At 34.1% G+C, this 17377-nt stretch overlaps 2 long non-coding RNA genes across 2 annotated transcripts; one reads left to right on the forward strand and one right to left on the reverse strand.

Annotated features, from left to right (window-relative positions):
• Positions 1–1851: 1851 nt before the first annotated feature.
• On the reverse strand, positions 1852–16645 carry LOC111467969. The gene is made up of 3 exons (XR_002714667.1): positions 16516–16645; positions 9489–9494; positions 1852–1863 (listed from the first exon to the last, which is right to left on the reverse strand). It is a non-coding gene; the product is annotated as an uncharacterized LOC111467969 (long non-coding RNA).
• Positions 8398–9483, forward strand: LOC111467956. The gene is made up of 2 exons (XR_002714651.1): positions 8398–8508; positions 9266–9483. It is a non-coding gene; the product is annotated as an uncharacterized LOC111467956 (long non-coding RNA).
• Positions 16646–17377: the final 732 nt, after the last annotated feature.

The raw sequence follows: 17377 nt of genomic DNA on the forward strand, positions 1-17377 counted from the left end.
CCTGGAAGTTTGGGTTCAATATTAAATACCCGGTATTTAATACCTCGTTGGGACTTTGGTGTTACAGTTTCATAACATATATCTTATCTTCCTTGTATCATATCTCAAATATATCATCAAACACATCGTATCATAATAATTATCATATCATTCACCGATCATAGCATAACATATATCATAACATTTACCTAACATATCATAATCATATTATTTCATAAATATTTCACACATGTCCAGCATATGACAAATGCAGAATCTACGGGGCACGTTTCATCACACAACATAACTTTTTAACCAAATCGATAGTAAGACCACTTATTTGGTTGGCCTTAGCCGACATTTTATCCTATTTTCGAGATTGACTTGACTTGTCCCTTGAAGTTTGTAACAACCTACATAGAGGTATTATACCATCTTAAGAATTTCTTCTTTGAAAGTGTTTATCGATCACCAATGTTATTGATCAGTTCAATAGAGCTTTCATTACATGTCTCAACCTTTCATTTGTATGTCACCATTTTTATTCGATCTAGAATCTCGAAAGCCCCGTTGAAGCGTGGACTTAACTTGTTCTTTCATCCAAACCTTAGTTTGTCTCTAATTTAGGCAACCTTCAATCATACCTTGATGCCTACCTCAAGCTTCAAGTGTCTATGCTTCACATTGTCGTGACTCTTTTTCTACCCTGATTCATGTGCATTCTTTCCTTAATCTTTTGCAGACCTCATTGGTGGCTTGGACAAAATGTTCATCGTTTAAAATGGTTCATTAGACCACATTCTAACATTTAGTGTTCAAGGAAAACATTTTTGATCATCCAAGACTCGTACTTTAAGAGCTTTGTGTAACGCTCACTATATAGAACATTAAGTTCACTTAAGTTTTATCCTGTGACTTATTTGGAATTCTTTTACAAACTCTCCCCTCTTGAGAAACTTTCGTCCTCGAAAGTTGGTATCCCTTAGAAGAGTTTAGGATAAGCTCTTCTCACATCATTTTCTCATACTCAAGTTGCCTCTTCCTCACGGTGGTTACCTCATGAGACCTTCATCAAATAGTTGCTTTATTATCATAAAATATCATTGTTACCCCTTTTTATTCTTGTTGAAGATCAGCTAACACTCTTCTTAGCCAAATGACTTGACACGCTGCTGAAGTTGCTGCAACATATTTTGCTGACATTGACAATACCACTATTGCTTGCTTCTTTGACTCCAAGTGATCACTCCTAATCCTAAAGTAAAAACATTGACTGAAATGCTTTGTCTATTGTCTAATGATCCTGCCCATTCACTATCAGTGAACTCATATAATTTGAAATTAGATGATTTAGAATACCAAATTTCATACTCCATAGTTCTGGGGTAACTTAAGACTCTTTTTGTTGCTCCATAATGAACCTTTAAAGGATATTGCATAAACCTAGAAATAATACCAACAGGAATTGTAATGTCGAGTCATGTGTGGGTTAAGTAAATTAGTCCGTCAATCAAGCTTCCGAATCTTCTAACATCTGTCATTTCTGCTCCATCCTCATGTTGTAATTTCTCATTAATATTCATCGGGGTAGCTGTAAGCTTACAATTAAACATACTAAATTTACTCATAATATATTTGACATATTTTCTTTGTGAAATAAAAATCTCATCTTCAATTTGATATACTTCAAGACCAAGAAAAATAGACCCATATCCAACATCTCAAATCTGCTTACAATTTGAGACTTAAATTTATCCAAATGAGAGTTAGAAGAGCTAGTATAAATGATATCATCAACATAGAGACAAATAATGATGAAATCACTTTTACCTTCCTTCTTCACATACAAAATATGCTCATTCTCACTTCTCATGTATCATTTTTCTTGAAAATACCCATAATCTTGCTATACCAAGCTCGAGGGGCCTATTTTAATTCGTACAATGCCTTTCTTAGCTCGTATAACTTTGTTTCTTTGTCTTTTTTTATGAATCCCCTGGTTGTGCTACATAGACCTCTCTTGTAAATCTCCATTAAAAAAATGCTGACTTGAGATCAAACTGATAAATAGGCCATTGCAATTCTGCTGCTAATGCCAGAATAGTTCTTATAGTTTCAAAACGAGCTACTCGAGATAAAGTTTCTTCAAAATCTATACTCTTTTGCTATAAGACGAGCCTTATGGTTTTGTATGCTTCCATCTAGTGCAAATTTTGTCTTGAACACCCATTTCAAGTTGATTGTAGTTTTTTCGTTTGGTAAGTCAACCATCTCCCATGTTCCATTTTTCTCAATTGACTACATCTCTTCTACCATGATTTTCTGCCATTTTTTTTCCAGTTGCTTCTTCATAACTCATTGGGTCTAAAATAGTAGAAGAAAATTGACATGATCCATATATGTCAGCTAAAGATTTATCTTCCATGGAGGTGTCTCATCCGAAAATTCTTGAAGAGGAGAGTTGCTATTTAGTGGTTCTGAAGATGATGGTTGTAACGCCCCTAATTTTCTTAACCTAATTAGTGACGTCACTCATGCATACATAACTCATTAAGCGGAAGCTCATCATAAATAACTTTGGAAAACACAACAAAGTCTTTCATAAAGGTCCAAAAATTCAAAACAAACATATCTCTGAAAATAAAGCCTTCCGTAACTAAATTCAAAACAAATCTAAATAAAACAATGTTCAATGCTTTAACTTAAATCAGTAAAATAAACATAAACTACTAAAAATGTTCATCATCCACTTCCATGGTGTCCTTAGCTCTACCGTCAACCATACATTGGCGTCTTGCCTTTACCTGAAAAATGTAGGTAGCACATAAATATCGTATTTCGTTCTTTCGTAACATAAAGGAGAAGTATCCCGATGCAAGTGACATACATATATGCATGAGGTCCCTTAACATACCTAACATGGCATTACATAAGCATTGCTAACATTACATATACGTTTCTTACATTACATGACACGTCACATAACTTACATTACATGACACGTCACATAACTTACATTACATGACATATTACATAACATGAAGATACATTCCAGTTCCATAAACATCTTATGACATGACTCGATAATACATTTTCATTGCATATAATACTAGCAGATCCACACTCTTTTCACAGCATAAACAGTCAACAGTCAACATTATCCTTAACTTTCCATAGCATAAACAGTCACATAATCCATATATCATATAATCATAACACTTAACATATGGTGCACCCAGGGGCCACAGGGCACGCAACATCATACAACACGTAGTAAGCTAACTTCAGCAGTTAGGGGTGCACATGGTCCGAGTTGGGTTGGGTTGAAGGATTTTTTTGACCAAACCCAAAAGTTCGGGTTGGTTGGATTGGTAACCCAACCCAACCCAAAAAATTTTCCAACCCAACCCAACCCTCTATTTTCGGGTTGAGTTTGGGTTGGTCCAAAAAAACATTAAAAAAAAAAAATTAATTTGTATGACCTAAAATGATAAAACAATTACTACCTATAAGTAGTAGATAAAAAATATCATTGCATTCATATTATCACCTATAAATATGTAAAAAATATGCATTGAATCAATTCCAAAGTTACCACATCTAGTTAAATTATCAACATTCACAATATATAATCATTCAATAAAATGCCTAAAAATTCACCTATAAATATGTAAAGAATATTCAATGAATTAATTCCAAAGTTACAACATCCAACAAAATGCCTAAAAATTTAAAACTATCCAACCCTTTATTGCATTCTTAATTCCTACAAAAGAAAAATAGCATCTTGAAAGTTAATACCGTTTTAAGATTGTTTGGATAAACCATAGTGTAATTTCAAATATTTTACTTAAATTGAAAAATAATTATTCTTGCATGACATTGGTGGAGCTTGAAGGTCTTAAATCATCCCAAAAATAAAATATAAATTGTGATATACAATATAGAATACATTTTAACAAATAGACAATAAATAGATTTGGAGTTACGTGTCTCAATCTGAGAAAAAATCTCTGTTGAGGGATATCTATCGATACTGATTTTCTACCAATCCAATTTTGTGTATATATAATAGCTTCCACTTTTTTAGGTGTCAAAGAACTCCTAAAAGAATCAAGAATTCTCCCACCTGTACTAAATATGTACTAAATATACAGTCTGACACTGGAACGACCAAAACATCTTGGGCAATTTTCGATAAAACTCTACATTTAAACTCATTTGCTTTCCACCATGCCAAAACATCAAAATTATCATCAAGTTCTTCACTAGGGTGAAATAAATATCGATCCACATCATTCTTTAACTCGAGTGAATTTTGCTCTTCTCTTCTTCTTTTGTATCTTGATAATACTAATATTGAACTATTCAAATTCACTTCATCAATTGTGTCCATCTCCATACTCATGGACTTATAAGTGAGTCTTGATTCAGATTGATGATGATCTTGAGCATTATCATAAAACTTGTGGTAATCATACAAATGAATTAAATAATTCTTTATGCCATCTACCATCACTTTAGCCATAGCATCTTCATAAAATATTCGAAAAACAAAATGATATGTAATCCAATTTGTAACGAGGATCGAGTACCACTGCTATGAAAATCAACTTATTAATTCTTTCCATTGAGCCCCAATATTTGTCATACTTAACTTTCATATTTGAACTCATGTTACTTGAAACAGAGTTCACATTTGTATTCCACTGAATGAAAAGAGTTCTCGAATACCCTAAAGTGCATGAAAATAAGAATTAGTCACATATAAAAAACCACTTATCTTCGTAGTGACATCATAGAAAACCTTAAAAAACTTTAGAAACACTGCAACGTTTTTCCAATCATCAATGGTTGGTGGCTCTATTCTTTTGTTTCCATGATCCCATCTTTGAAGTAATCAACATAATCTAATTCCTTTCCTCTAATACTTTGGAAGTTTTTTCAAATTTCAAGGCATGATCAAGCATCAAATAAGTGGAATTTCATCGAGTCGCCACATCCAAACAAATAAGTGTTTTACATTTAATTTTTTCTTGTTCAACAAGATCTTTAAATTTTGTCAATCTCTTAGGGGATAATCTAACATACCTCACGACATTGCGAACACTAGAAATGGAGTCATGCATTTCTTTAAGCCCTTCATTCACAATCAAGTTAATTATGTGAGCACAACACCTCATGTGTATATTTCTCCATCTAAGACAAGTGAATTCCAACTTCTAAGCCTTCTCATAATATATGAAATAACAATATCATTGGAACTTGCATTATCAACTGTGACAAAGAAAACCTTTTCGATCCTCCATTCCAATAAACAACTTTCAATAATCTTCCCAATAGTCTCTCCCTTGTGGTTAGCAACTTGACAAAAGTTGAGAATTCTTTTATGCAAATTTCATTCTTAATCAATAAAATGTGTGGTGATTACCATGTTTTTAATATTTTGCAACGAAGTCCATGTGTCAGTGGTAAGACAAACCCTCTTGGAATGACTAACTAAAAAATCTTAAACTATTTTTCTTCTAGATAGAGCTGAAATATATCTCTAGCAATGGTTACTCTTAACGGAGGGTCAAACTTAGGACATGTAATACTACAAAACCATTTGAAACCCTCATTCTCTACAAATTTAAATGACAACTCATCTATAATTATCATCTTGGCACATGTTGCTCTACATCTTGTTTGACTAAATAACGAAGTAACAATATACTACCACCCTTTCCATCTATTGAAGGTTGAAAACTTATAGTGGTTTGTCCTTTGTCCTTCACCTTATATGCGTACTTTTTACACTGATCTTTAAGTGCTTCCATAACGTGTTAGTTCCACAAGAATTAGTATCACAAGCATACTCCTTAGAACAATTGTTGCACTTGCACCTTTTATTATTGTTCTCTAATCTTGTAAAATTATCTCACACGGTTGATTTACTAAGTTTCTCCTTCTAAAATTCAGATTGTGCAGCCAATGATGGCTTCGATGTATTATAATTGCTAGAGCTACTTGCACATCCAGTTGCACTATTGTTTTCCATCTATAGAAAGTAAACTAGAACTATTATGATTTAAACATTCAACCTAATTTGAACAATTACCATAGGATGCATCAAAGATAAAATATACAATAAATCTTTGCAAAGGAATATAACAAAAAGAGAAAAAGTTTACCCGTTATGGCGTTCCAAGAGACTAAAGAAAGAAAGACCGCGTGCAAGAGAGAAACAAGACAAAGAATGCGAGAGAATGCTATTGAGATCAAATTTCTTGTGAGAGACTAAATGTTGAGAGAGAGATTTGTATTTTGGCTGAAGGTTTGTATTTTGGCCGGAGGCTGAGAGAGAAGAGGCTGAAAGAGATAAAAAGGCAGTGAGGCTATGAGAGAAGAGGCTGAGAGAGTAAGACAAGAAACCTATCTCGAAAGTAGAAAAGCAAAGGATATACTCAACCCATACTACAATAGAAAAAAGCAATACAAAAGTGAAGTTAGAAATATGTCATGGAGAATGATATAAGGGCTGAAGAGCCGTTAATATCCTTTTATATATTGTATCAAAAGTTCATCGTAGTGAACTAGAAATCTATAGTGAATGCTTACAGAAATTATTATGAATATAAGAGGTAAAAAGTTAGCTATTTTTTAGGGTACAAAAAGAAGAGAGAAAGAGAGAGAGATCGCTGGACTGAGCATGAGGATGAGAGAGAGAAATGTTTGGTTGACTAAGAAATGAGGCTTTTTGTCCCATTTAAGTAATTGAAGCCGAGGGAGAATTGTTATTTTAAATTTGTTTACACCATTTAAGTAATTATTGGGCTTTGGTAAAAAGTGTCGTGGTTAGAGACAAGATAAGACATTAGCAATGGGTTATTGGGCTTTGACTTTGGGCCCTTAGGCTTCAATTTCTTTTTTTTTTCAATATTTTCGGGTTGGGTCGGGTTGACCCAATCATTTTCTTTTGAAACCCAAACCCAACCCAAATCAGATCGGGTTAAAAAAAATGGTCCCAACCCAAATCCGAAATTTAACACAACCCAACCTAACCCTTATATTTCGGGTTGGGTCGGGTTGGGTTCTTGGGTTTCCGGGTTGGGTGTACCCCCTACTCCTCGTCCTCTACCTCTGACTTAGAGTAAACCAAAATATCGTAATAAATACTATTACAAAGGTGTCTAAGAATTCCTTAAACACCTTATTCATTAGTTCCGTGATGACGCTTGATGCATTGTTAAGGTCAAAAGACATAACAAGAAACTCGTAATGTCCATAGCAACTTCTAAAGGTCGTCTCAAGTATATTCTCTTTTTTGATCCTCATCTAATGATACCTTGGCCTCAAGTCAATTTTGGAGAAAACTGTTGCCCCCGAAGTCAAATTCCCTAGCTGGGGGCAAACTTGGCAAATCCTCTGGAAAAATATCTACGAACTGTACTGTCTGCTAGTTGATGTTGTCCAGGGTCACACTCGCTAAAAATGCGCTTGCACCACTACATAAAACTACCCCCTGACAGGAGTCTTAGAGTCACTTTTTGAGTCTAAAAAATCAGAGCACAATTCTCGCTTAGCCAATTCATACCTAAGATGATATCAAATTTTTGCATGCTTAACACTATCAGTGTGGCTTCTATGACACTTCTTGACACTAATATACTATCTCCCTTAACCCTATGAGTAGCCATCTATAGCTCGTGAGTAGAGGTGGATACTGACAAGGTGATCTCTAAGGTTCCTTTTCTAGGTGTGCTAGCTCTACAAATTCCTTAGATATGAAAGCATGTGTAGAACCTGAATCAAATAACATCAAGGCAAGATGACCAAAGATGGTTAGTGTACCTATAACATCTGCATCAAGGTTGTTGGTTTGCCTGGCTGTTGTTGCATGAACTACTGCTCACTCTTACTGCTGCAGAGCACCCCGAGTTCTTTGACTCTGTGCTGCATGTCGGTTAGTTTCTTGATCTCCTTTATGAGGACAATTCACCAAAAAGTGCCCCGTTTGGCCACATCTGTAGCATACATTAGTTCCTGCTCGACATTCCCCCTTGTGAGGACGTTACGATGAAGCTTGAAGCCTTGTCGGCAACGTTAGGGTTGAACGGTTCAAGAAGGGAGAATGCTGACAGTAAGCCCTAGTGGTGTGATTTTCGTTGCTCCTTTTCCAAAAACCCTAATACGTTTCACTAGGTCGGTGTACATAGGTTATGGTCGAGGGAAGTTGATGAGTCCTCGTGAAGAAGAAGTCATGGGGTGCTGAGAGGAAAGAAAGATTAGGAAGAAGGTGGGAAGAAGAGGGCGAAAATCGTGGGGCGTAGCCTGACCCAACTCGTTGGACCGACCCCACCCAACTCACCTGTACAGAACCGAAACCCAAATTTTTCTTTTCATTTCACACCATTTGATTCGTTTTTATTCAGATTTAGGTATTTGACTCGCACATTCCATAATGCCTTATTTATAGGAAAATTCTCAATTAGCTTAGTCAAGTGGACACTTGAAGATTCAATAAAGTTTCGGGAAGTCTACGATCAGGTAAGTAACCATCTGAAGCAAGTTTCTATGTAATTGCTTGTAGGCGTCAGTTTTGGTTTATGGGCAAATAATTTAGTATCGTATTTAGGGATGGATAAATTTAGTTCATGGAGGTGGTACTTCGATAGTTTCGTTGGCATGAATGTGAAATTTCTGATAGGCGCATGGAATGATATGTTTTATGTTGAACTAGATGGTTATTACGTGATTTAGCATGGTGACGTGTTGTTGTCGTGACTCTTTGTTAGGCATTGGGTGTGGAGCTTGGGTAGCCATTGTTGCCCTTTGTGAGTTGGACGATTTATTATGTGCTAGTTATCATAAGTTATGAATTACATAGACGACAGTGTATCGTTTTGGTAGTCACCCACAAGGGGTTGAGGGTAATCATAGTATATTACTATGCTAACCCGTTAGAGGTGAATAGTGAGACGAGTCATGGCCTATTTACTGATCCAGCCAAGCGGCATAGTGACAGATAGTTACTTTTCCTAAGACAAGTAGTTTTACTGTTCTAAACCTACAAGGGCATAAGACAGGTAGTTACTGACCCGGCCTAGCGAGACATAGTGGCAGGTAGTTACTGATCTTAGGAACAATTAGACGTTGCCAGGCACCACTAGGTCTCTGACTAGCGACTATTCGAGCACAAAGCTTACGAGATCTCGTGAATAGGGCTAAGATCGACAAGAGCTTACGAGCAGGTTGCTTACTGAGTATTTGTATATACTCATTCTGTGTTATTTCTATTTTTCAGGTGAAAAGTAGATCTAGATCGGTGGCGGGAACGTGTGGAGGCATGCAGCTATAGAAGGGGCCCTTAGATTGAGTCCTCTTCTCCCATGTCGTTTTGGTTATGATTTTGATGTTTTTGGAAAAACACGCGATATTTTGCAACTATTTCCTTTTGATGTGACTCCGCGGGTTCTCGTTATGTGTTTTGTAGTAATTTTGATATTTTGAAATGTATATCAGACAACTTTTAACTTTTAGTCCCTATTCAAACAACAAGAAGTGTTGAAAGGTTTTTACTCTTGAGTCCACGTGCCGACCAGTGATTCTATGCGTCGAAGATCGATTGTTACAGTTTTGGTATCAGAGCACTAGGTTGTTAAGTCTTGTAGACTTTTCTTAACTAGAATTTCAGTTGGGCTCTCTGCAGCTCCACTCGTAGCCACGTTCCTCCTTGACCAGGTAACCAAGGAAGTAAGTTACAAGCGGTAGTAATAGCTGTAATCGTATTATGGTTTAACTTTTCATGGTGTGACGTGAACCATAAACTATTATGGTTAAAGTTTGATTTGGACATCCAGTAACCTACTTGTGGAACAATGTAGATACTATGGTACCTAGAATTAGAAAAAGAATGAGGGGTAGGAGATCCACCAGGGCTCCAAAGGAGTTTGAGCTTGCTCAAGATTCAGCCCCAGAACAGGCACCGCCGGATCAGGCGCTTGAGAGCGTGCAAGCGCCGTCAGTACAGATATAGGGGCAGACAAGATCCCTACCTTTAGATCTAGTATTGGTTTCTAACGAGACTCTCCAAGCACTTATACTAGCCGCTGGAGCCAACCAAGGGGGGGATAGTGCTAGCATGACAAGGGAACAGAAATTCATTAGGAATTTTCGAAAGCATGACCCTCCGACCTTCGAAAGAGAGGAAAGTGATCTAATGACGATGAAAACATGGGTAGAAGTGATTGAGACCCTATTCAGGCATATGAATTTTCCTAAGGATTAGAAAATAAATTGTGCCTTTTACGTGCTCAGGGGTGAGGTCTACTTTTGGTGGAAGGGTGCTTAAAGAATGTTAAGGGGAGACGAGAATGAAGAGCCAATATGTTGGCGTGAAATGAAGAGAGCATTTTTCCACAAGTATTACACAAAAGTGAGTTAGTATAGGAATGAGGTCGCCTTCCTTAACCTGATGCAAGGAAATAAGACGGTCGAGGACTATGACAGAGAACTGACCTGATTATCCCGTTTGTACCAGATCAGGTTGATACGGAGGAAAAACAAATACGAAGATTTATTGCATGTCTTTGAGAGGAAATCCAAGGAACTGTGGGGACAGTAACACCTACTACATATGCCGCTGCCTTAAATGTTGCTACCATGATGAACGTTCAACTCCAAAAAATGCTCAGGAGGATGGGAATCAAAGGAATCTCTAGGGTAAGTGAGAATGGAGTGAGCATCTTAACAGGGCGTCACGACTCGAGAACAGAGGGAAATCACATAGGCCACCTCCAACAGAGAGGTAGCGGGGCATTAGAAATGAGGCCCCTAGACTTGAGAGGTCCACTTGCCCCATTTGTGGCACTAGACAAACAGGGAGTCCAAGGCAAGTTCTGATGCATATTTTCATTGCAGTAAGAGCGACCATAAGAAAGTTGATTTCCCTCATAGGAGGCGTCAAGAGGAGAATAGAGCGTCTGTGTCAGGCTAAGGAGGCAGAGGGGGTATGGCGCAGAACCGTGGTACTGCTAGGGCAACTACCGAGAAAGGAGCAAATAACATGGACACCGTGGTGACAGGTACCTTACTAGTACTTGGCTTTCATGCTTTTGTATTGTTTGACTCTAGGTCCACACACTCATTCATATCTAGTACCTTTGTAAGGTACGCACGGTTAGGACTAGAACTCTTAAGATACCGATTGTCGGTGTCTACGCCATCTAGGAAAATTTTAGTAACTAATGAGAGAGTGTGAGCAAGTCAATAGTAATAGCAAGACGACCTTTGGAGGTAGTGTTAATTGTTCTTGACATGAGTAATTTTGACGTGATCCTTGGCATAGACTGGCTGGCCAAGAACCACGCAATTATCGATTGCAGGGCTAGAGAGGTAATTTTTAGGCCACCTAACGGACAAAACTTTAAGTTTAAAGGGGTGAATTCTCAAAACACCCCAAGGATTATCTCTACTCTAAAAGCAAGAAAGTTAGTTGGTCGAGGAGTTTGGGGTGTTGAGGATTATTGGGAGTGAGTTCCACGTTGACTAATTTAGGGAATGATCATGAGTTTATAAGTGAGGAATACTATCTCCATTGATATGAGGCCTTTTGGGGAAGCCCAAAGCAAAACCATGAGAGTTTATGCTTAAAGTGGACAATATCTACTATTGTGGAGAGTCATGTTCTTCTTTTAATTGTTGGGATTTATGTCCTAAAGCCTCGTAATTAATTATTTAGTTTTTAACAATAATTTATATTATTTTATTTGTAATTTAATTGTTATCCATGGTAGGAAAATCCAAGATTATTAATGTAATCTTGAACAGTATGTGGTTGACATAGAAGAGGATCGTGTTCAAGTAATAACCTAAAGAGTCTATAATATATGGATAAGATTGGGTGCCTTATCCTGGTAACACTATTGATATGACCCACTTTGTAATCGTTACAAATGATTTGATCCAAATCATTCATGTGGAGACATGTAAGTGGGGGTATCCTATACAATGAGTTTGTATATGACTGGACCAAGAAATATTTAGTCTCTCTTTATAAATCCGTTAATTGAGAAGATTAATATTTCACATGATGATCATATCCTGAGTGAGTTATGAATTCCTGTCTATGAGGGCTTTTTCTTTAATTTACATGGGTGAGAATGACTTTTTAAACCATTCAATATGCCTACTATTTTGGGGACTTGACCAAATAGGGAGTTGGAAACATAGTATAATAAGATGAAATTCACTCCTTTCCATATAAGGAAAGTAGATGAGATGTTTTCTTAAGTAATGATTTCGGGACTTGAACAATGGGGCCCCATCCTCTCATTGGCTCGAGAGGGACTTGGTTTATGATTGGATCACAGACAAATGGTTCATTAGAGAATCAGTGGTACTTAAGGTGAAAGATGTAATTACAGGGGTAAAACGAACTTTTGACTTAGCTGTAATTATGAACAACTCGTGAAGGATCGACTTGCTTCTAATTATGACAGTGCATAAGAGTGCAACTCAAGGTCTATAGTGGTGTGACTTATAGTTAATGAATAGAAATTGATTAATTAGAGAGTTTAATTCATTAATTTTGTATCATTGGAGCTTATAATCGGTAGGTCCATAAGGTTCCCTTGGTAGCTCATAGTAACGCTAAAAGGTTCAATTTATTTGAAAGAAAATTAGAATGGTTCACATTGATATTTAGTATATTAAATATATTAAGTATAAAGAGAAAATAAATTTAATTTGAAATATCAAATTAATATTTAATATATTAGATATATTAAATAAAGAGAGAAAATATATTTAATTGGAAGGGTTGAGATTAATATCTAATATATCAAATATGTTAAATATAAATGGAGAATAATATATATTAATTTGAAAGGTTCATATATTAATATTTAATATATTAGATATGTTAAATAAAAAATATATTTATTGTATTTAATACAATTAAATATTAAATCAATTAATGTATTTTAATACGTTAAATAAAAATATATTTGAAATTTGAATAAGATTCAAATTAGTTAAATATATATTAGGATATTTTATAATATCTAAATATGATTTTGGTAAGGTATATCTTAATATATTAAATATGCAAATATATTATTTGACAAATATTCTTCAAGAGTTCCTATAAATAAAACCCTCGAGTTGAGTCAAAGATATACTATCTTTCCCACTTTCTTTGGAGAATGAAATTACATTTCCAGAGAATTTTTGAAACTCTCTTCTCCAATCCCTTTGAGATTTTCTTTCGAGAGACCCCCACAAGCTTGAGCTTGTGTTAAAGTCATAGCAAGAAAAATCTCGAGGAATGTTGAAAAACTTCTACATGGTTGGAATACTCCGAGTAGTCTTGCAAGCTACAGTTCTACAAAGGTAGAGTTTTTACTCTCCTATTTATTGCTTTGTTTTAATTACGTGGATGAAAAGTTCATTCCTTTCCATTGATATTAGAGCCAAATTAATTTGTATTTAATTAAAAAGTGCATGGTGGATATTTTATTTCAAATAATACATGTGATATATTTATGAGTTTTTTTGCGAAATTTATTGTTTTGATTTTTATTAAGAATTAAAATAAAACAATAAATACGAGAATACGAATTTTACTTTGGTAGAAACCCTAACTTGCAAGACTTTTCGGAATATTCCAATCATATAGAAGTTCTTCAACATTCCACAAGATCTTCCTTACTATGACACTCTTGACTTTGTGGGAGCCTCTTAAAAGAAAATCCCGGATGGGATATTAATAAATATATTTTTTATTTAATATATCTAATATATTAAGTATTAATATAACCTTTCAAATTAATATATATATCTAATATATTAAATATTAATTTGATATTTCAAATTAAATTTATTTTCTCTTTATACTTAATATATATAATATACTAAATATCTTTCAAATAATTTGAACCTTTTTGCATTACTATGAGCTAGCAAGGGACCTTATGAACCTACAGATTAGAGCTTATAAGTCACTCCACTATAAACTTAGAGTTGCACTCTTATGCACTGTAGAACAAGTTATGTTCATTGATGTAACTATTACAAACAAGTCGATCCTTCACAAATTGTTCATAATCACAGCTGGGTCAAAAGTCCGTTTTACCCCTGTAATTACATATTTCACCTTAAGTGTCATTGATTCCCTAATGAACAATTTGTCTATGATCCAATCATAAACCAAGTCCCCCTAGGACCAATTAGAGGGTGGGGCCCATTTGTTCAAGTCTCAAAATCAATACTTAAGAGAACAACTCATCTACTTTCCTTATATGGAAATGAGTGAATTCCATCCGATGATACTATGTTCCCAACTCACTATTTGGTCAAGTCCACATGCATATTGAATGGTCTAAAAGAGTCATTCTCACCCATGTAAATTAAAGGACAAACCCTCACAGGCAGGAGTTCATAACTCACTCAAGATTAAGATCGAGTCGCATATGATTATCATGTGAAATATTAATCTTCTCAATTAACGAATTTATGAAGAGAGATTAAATATTTCTTGGTCCAGTCTTATATAAACTCATTGTATATGATACCCCCACTTACATGTCTCCACATGAATGATTTGGATCAAATCATTTGTAACGATTACAAAGTAGGTCGTATCAATAGTGTTATCACGATAAGGCACCAAACCTTATCCATATACTATAGACTCTTTAGGTTATTACTTGAACACGATCCTCTTGTATGTCAACCACATACTGTTTAAGATTACATTAATAACCTTGGATTTTCATAGCATGGATAACAATTAAATTACAAATAAAATAATATAAATTATTGTTAAAAACTAAATAATTAATTACGAGACTTTATGACATAAATCCCAACAATCTCCCACTTGCACTAAAGCTAGTGAGACATGTGTCCTCAGGCATACTTTATACCCAACATGTTCTCCCACTTGCCCTAGAGAATATGAAACATATCTCGTAATCCTAGACATTCTAGATGACCCTCAAACACTTTAGCCTAGAGAGTCATTTTATATAAATCAAAATAATTATCATTAAAAGTCACCTTGGTCACTACCACGATGCTTTCTCTCAATATCATTCTTGATAGATTGATCTTTTACAATTACCTTAATATTAGTCTTTGTATCACTATCATCACAATGAAAGTGACAAACTAAATCACATCTAAAACAACTTTCAAATGTTTAAGAAATTATTATAATCATACCAGTCATTTGTTACTTTAAAAGCAAAAAAATATTCTACTTGTATACCATACTTCACAATCTAATTGATCTTAACATAAATTTTACTAAATTTATGTAACTAGTTTATGGCTTAAATATCAAATCTTTAATTCCATACCTAAAATAAAAAATTCTCATTATCCATCGATACTCTGAAAAAACTTTAATTTTTCACTTAATGGTCGTACCATTAGTTTAACTAATATAATCTAACTATAATGGTATATTTAACTTTAATTCCCATCTTCACATTAACTGTCTCCCACTTGGGAAAGATAATTAATCATACTCTCTAACATTTGAGGTTACTTAAGATCCTATTCCTCTGACTTCATATTTCAATAATCATTATCATTAGTCTTGCATCAAATATTTGACAACAATTTTGTCAATATAATATATATGAGACAATATTAACGTTTATTCTTTAATCTTTATTTTTAGGATATACACAATTATCCCAAATCATTTATTTGAAATTGGTTAGGTAGTCATTCATTTATATTTGATTGAAAGATTATATCATTCATAAGTAGTAATATGTCACCAACATAATAATAATAATAATAAAAAAAAATCCGCTCATTACAATTTATTCAAAAATCTATAGATTAAATTCATTTCAAAAATGAATTTTATTCTTTTTAGCAAAACTTGGCTTTTATCTTTAATAATAAATCCATATAATAATATGTGTGGATGCATTCTCTTAGATTTCTTTTCACACAAAAAATTCTAAATATTCATTTAACATACCTCATATAAAAATGAATTAGAGAATAATAATAGACTCTAAATGTTAACGGGAGAGAAACCTACTTTTTCCCATTAAGTTCAACTCTTTGTTATGAGTCATGTTTTGAAGATCTATATCTTCTTATCTGTACATAATTTTCCTTTTGTACATCCATTCATATCCTATGAGTTTAACTTCATCAAGAATATCTACAAATCCCGAAATTTTATGACTTTAACTTATTTATCCTTTGTCATCATCCCTCATAACTATTGGGTAATAAGCCTTAAAATTGGTCATCTAACATGAAAATTTTGAATCATCTCATAATTCTTCGACTTATTCAATTAATGACCAGGATCTACTTGATCTCAGTGAAATTAAATGGTTAACAACTTTTGTTAAATATTAGCTCCTTCACTTGGAACTATTTAATTAACACTATCTCACCTTAACAAAGGTGTATGTCCTATTTGAACTTCTTTACAAAATTATATTGGTCCTGCAAATATGTTTTTCTATTTAAAATTAAATAAAAGACTATTTTGTTTTTCTCAGTAGCCTTGGTAATGACTACGTGAATATATCTAATATAGTCTTGTTTTCTCCTCTTACACCTCACAATTTTACAAAATTGTATTATGTTTAGAGTTGGAAATCAATTCCACTTTCTATCAATTAATTTTAGTACATAATGTTCTCGTACTATTCATTATGATATGATCATAATGTCTTAATAGATTTATCAAAATAGATTGAACTTTTCAAAAAAAAAAAAAAAAAAATTTACATTTTGGTAAGAATACTTATATATTGAATAATCATCAACCACATTGATAAAATATTAGCAATATTCTTTGGCTTTTGCATTCATCATACCACTTCGATCAAAATGCATAAACCCAAAACTCTCTTTGGTCTTGTAGCCTTATTCAATGAAAGCCCAATGATTATCTTGCATGAAAAGCGAGATCTATAGACATGTAAAGTAATTAACTCCAACACTTATATGAACTACCTAATAATAAAGTTTGAGAAATTGAAGTTCTCTCCGAGTTACTAAAACACCATGTTCAACATTTAGTAACAATTTTTACTTAACATCTTAATGTCTCCCACTAAATGATTTCCTCGTGTCAACTAGTAGAATCCATTCTTCCTCATTAAAAGTCTAGTAATAGCACATCTTATATCAACTATTCAGGTGGTGTCACTTAGTCTCTACCAAAAGTCTAGTAAATCAAATTTACTGTGATTTAGATTTTTTTTTTCCATAGAGTAATTTCGAAAATTTCTCTCACTATGACTGTCCTAGTTAATTAGAAACTATTTCCTATCATAGCTTTAGTCATAAGACTTTTCTTCCATTTTTGTAATAATACTTAATTTGAGATCATTTAGATAACTATCTAAATTTAGCTTTTATTGACTTAAAC

The sequence above is a fragment of the Cucurbita maxima genome, unplaced genomic scaffold (genome assembly GCF_002738345.1).
Source record: "Cucurbita maxima cultivar Rimu unplaced genomic scaffold, Cmax_1.0 Cma_Scf00035, whole genome shotgun sequence".
Lineage (NCBI taxonomy): Eukaryota > Viridiplantae > Streptophyta > Magnoliopsida > Cucurbitales > Cucurbitaceae > Cucurbita > Cucurbita maxima.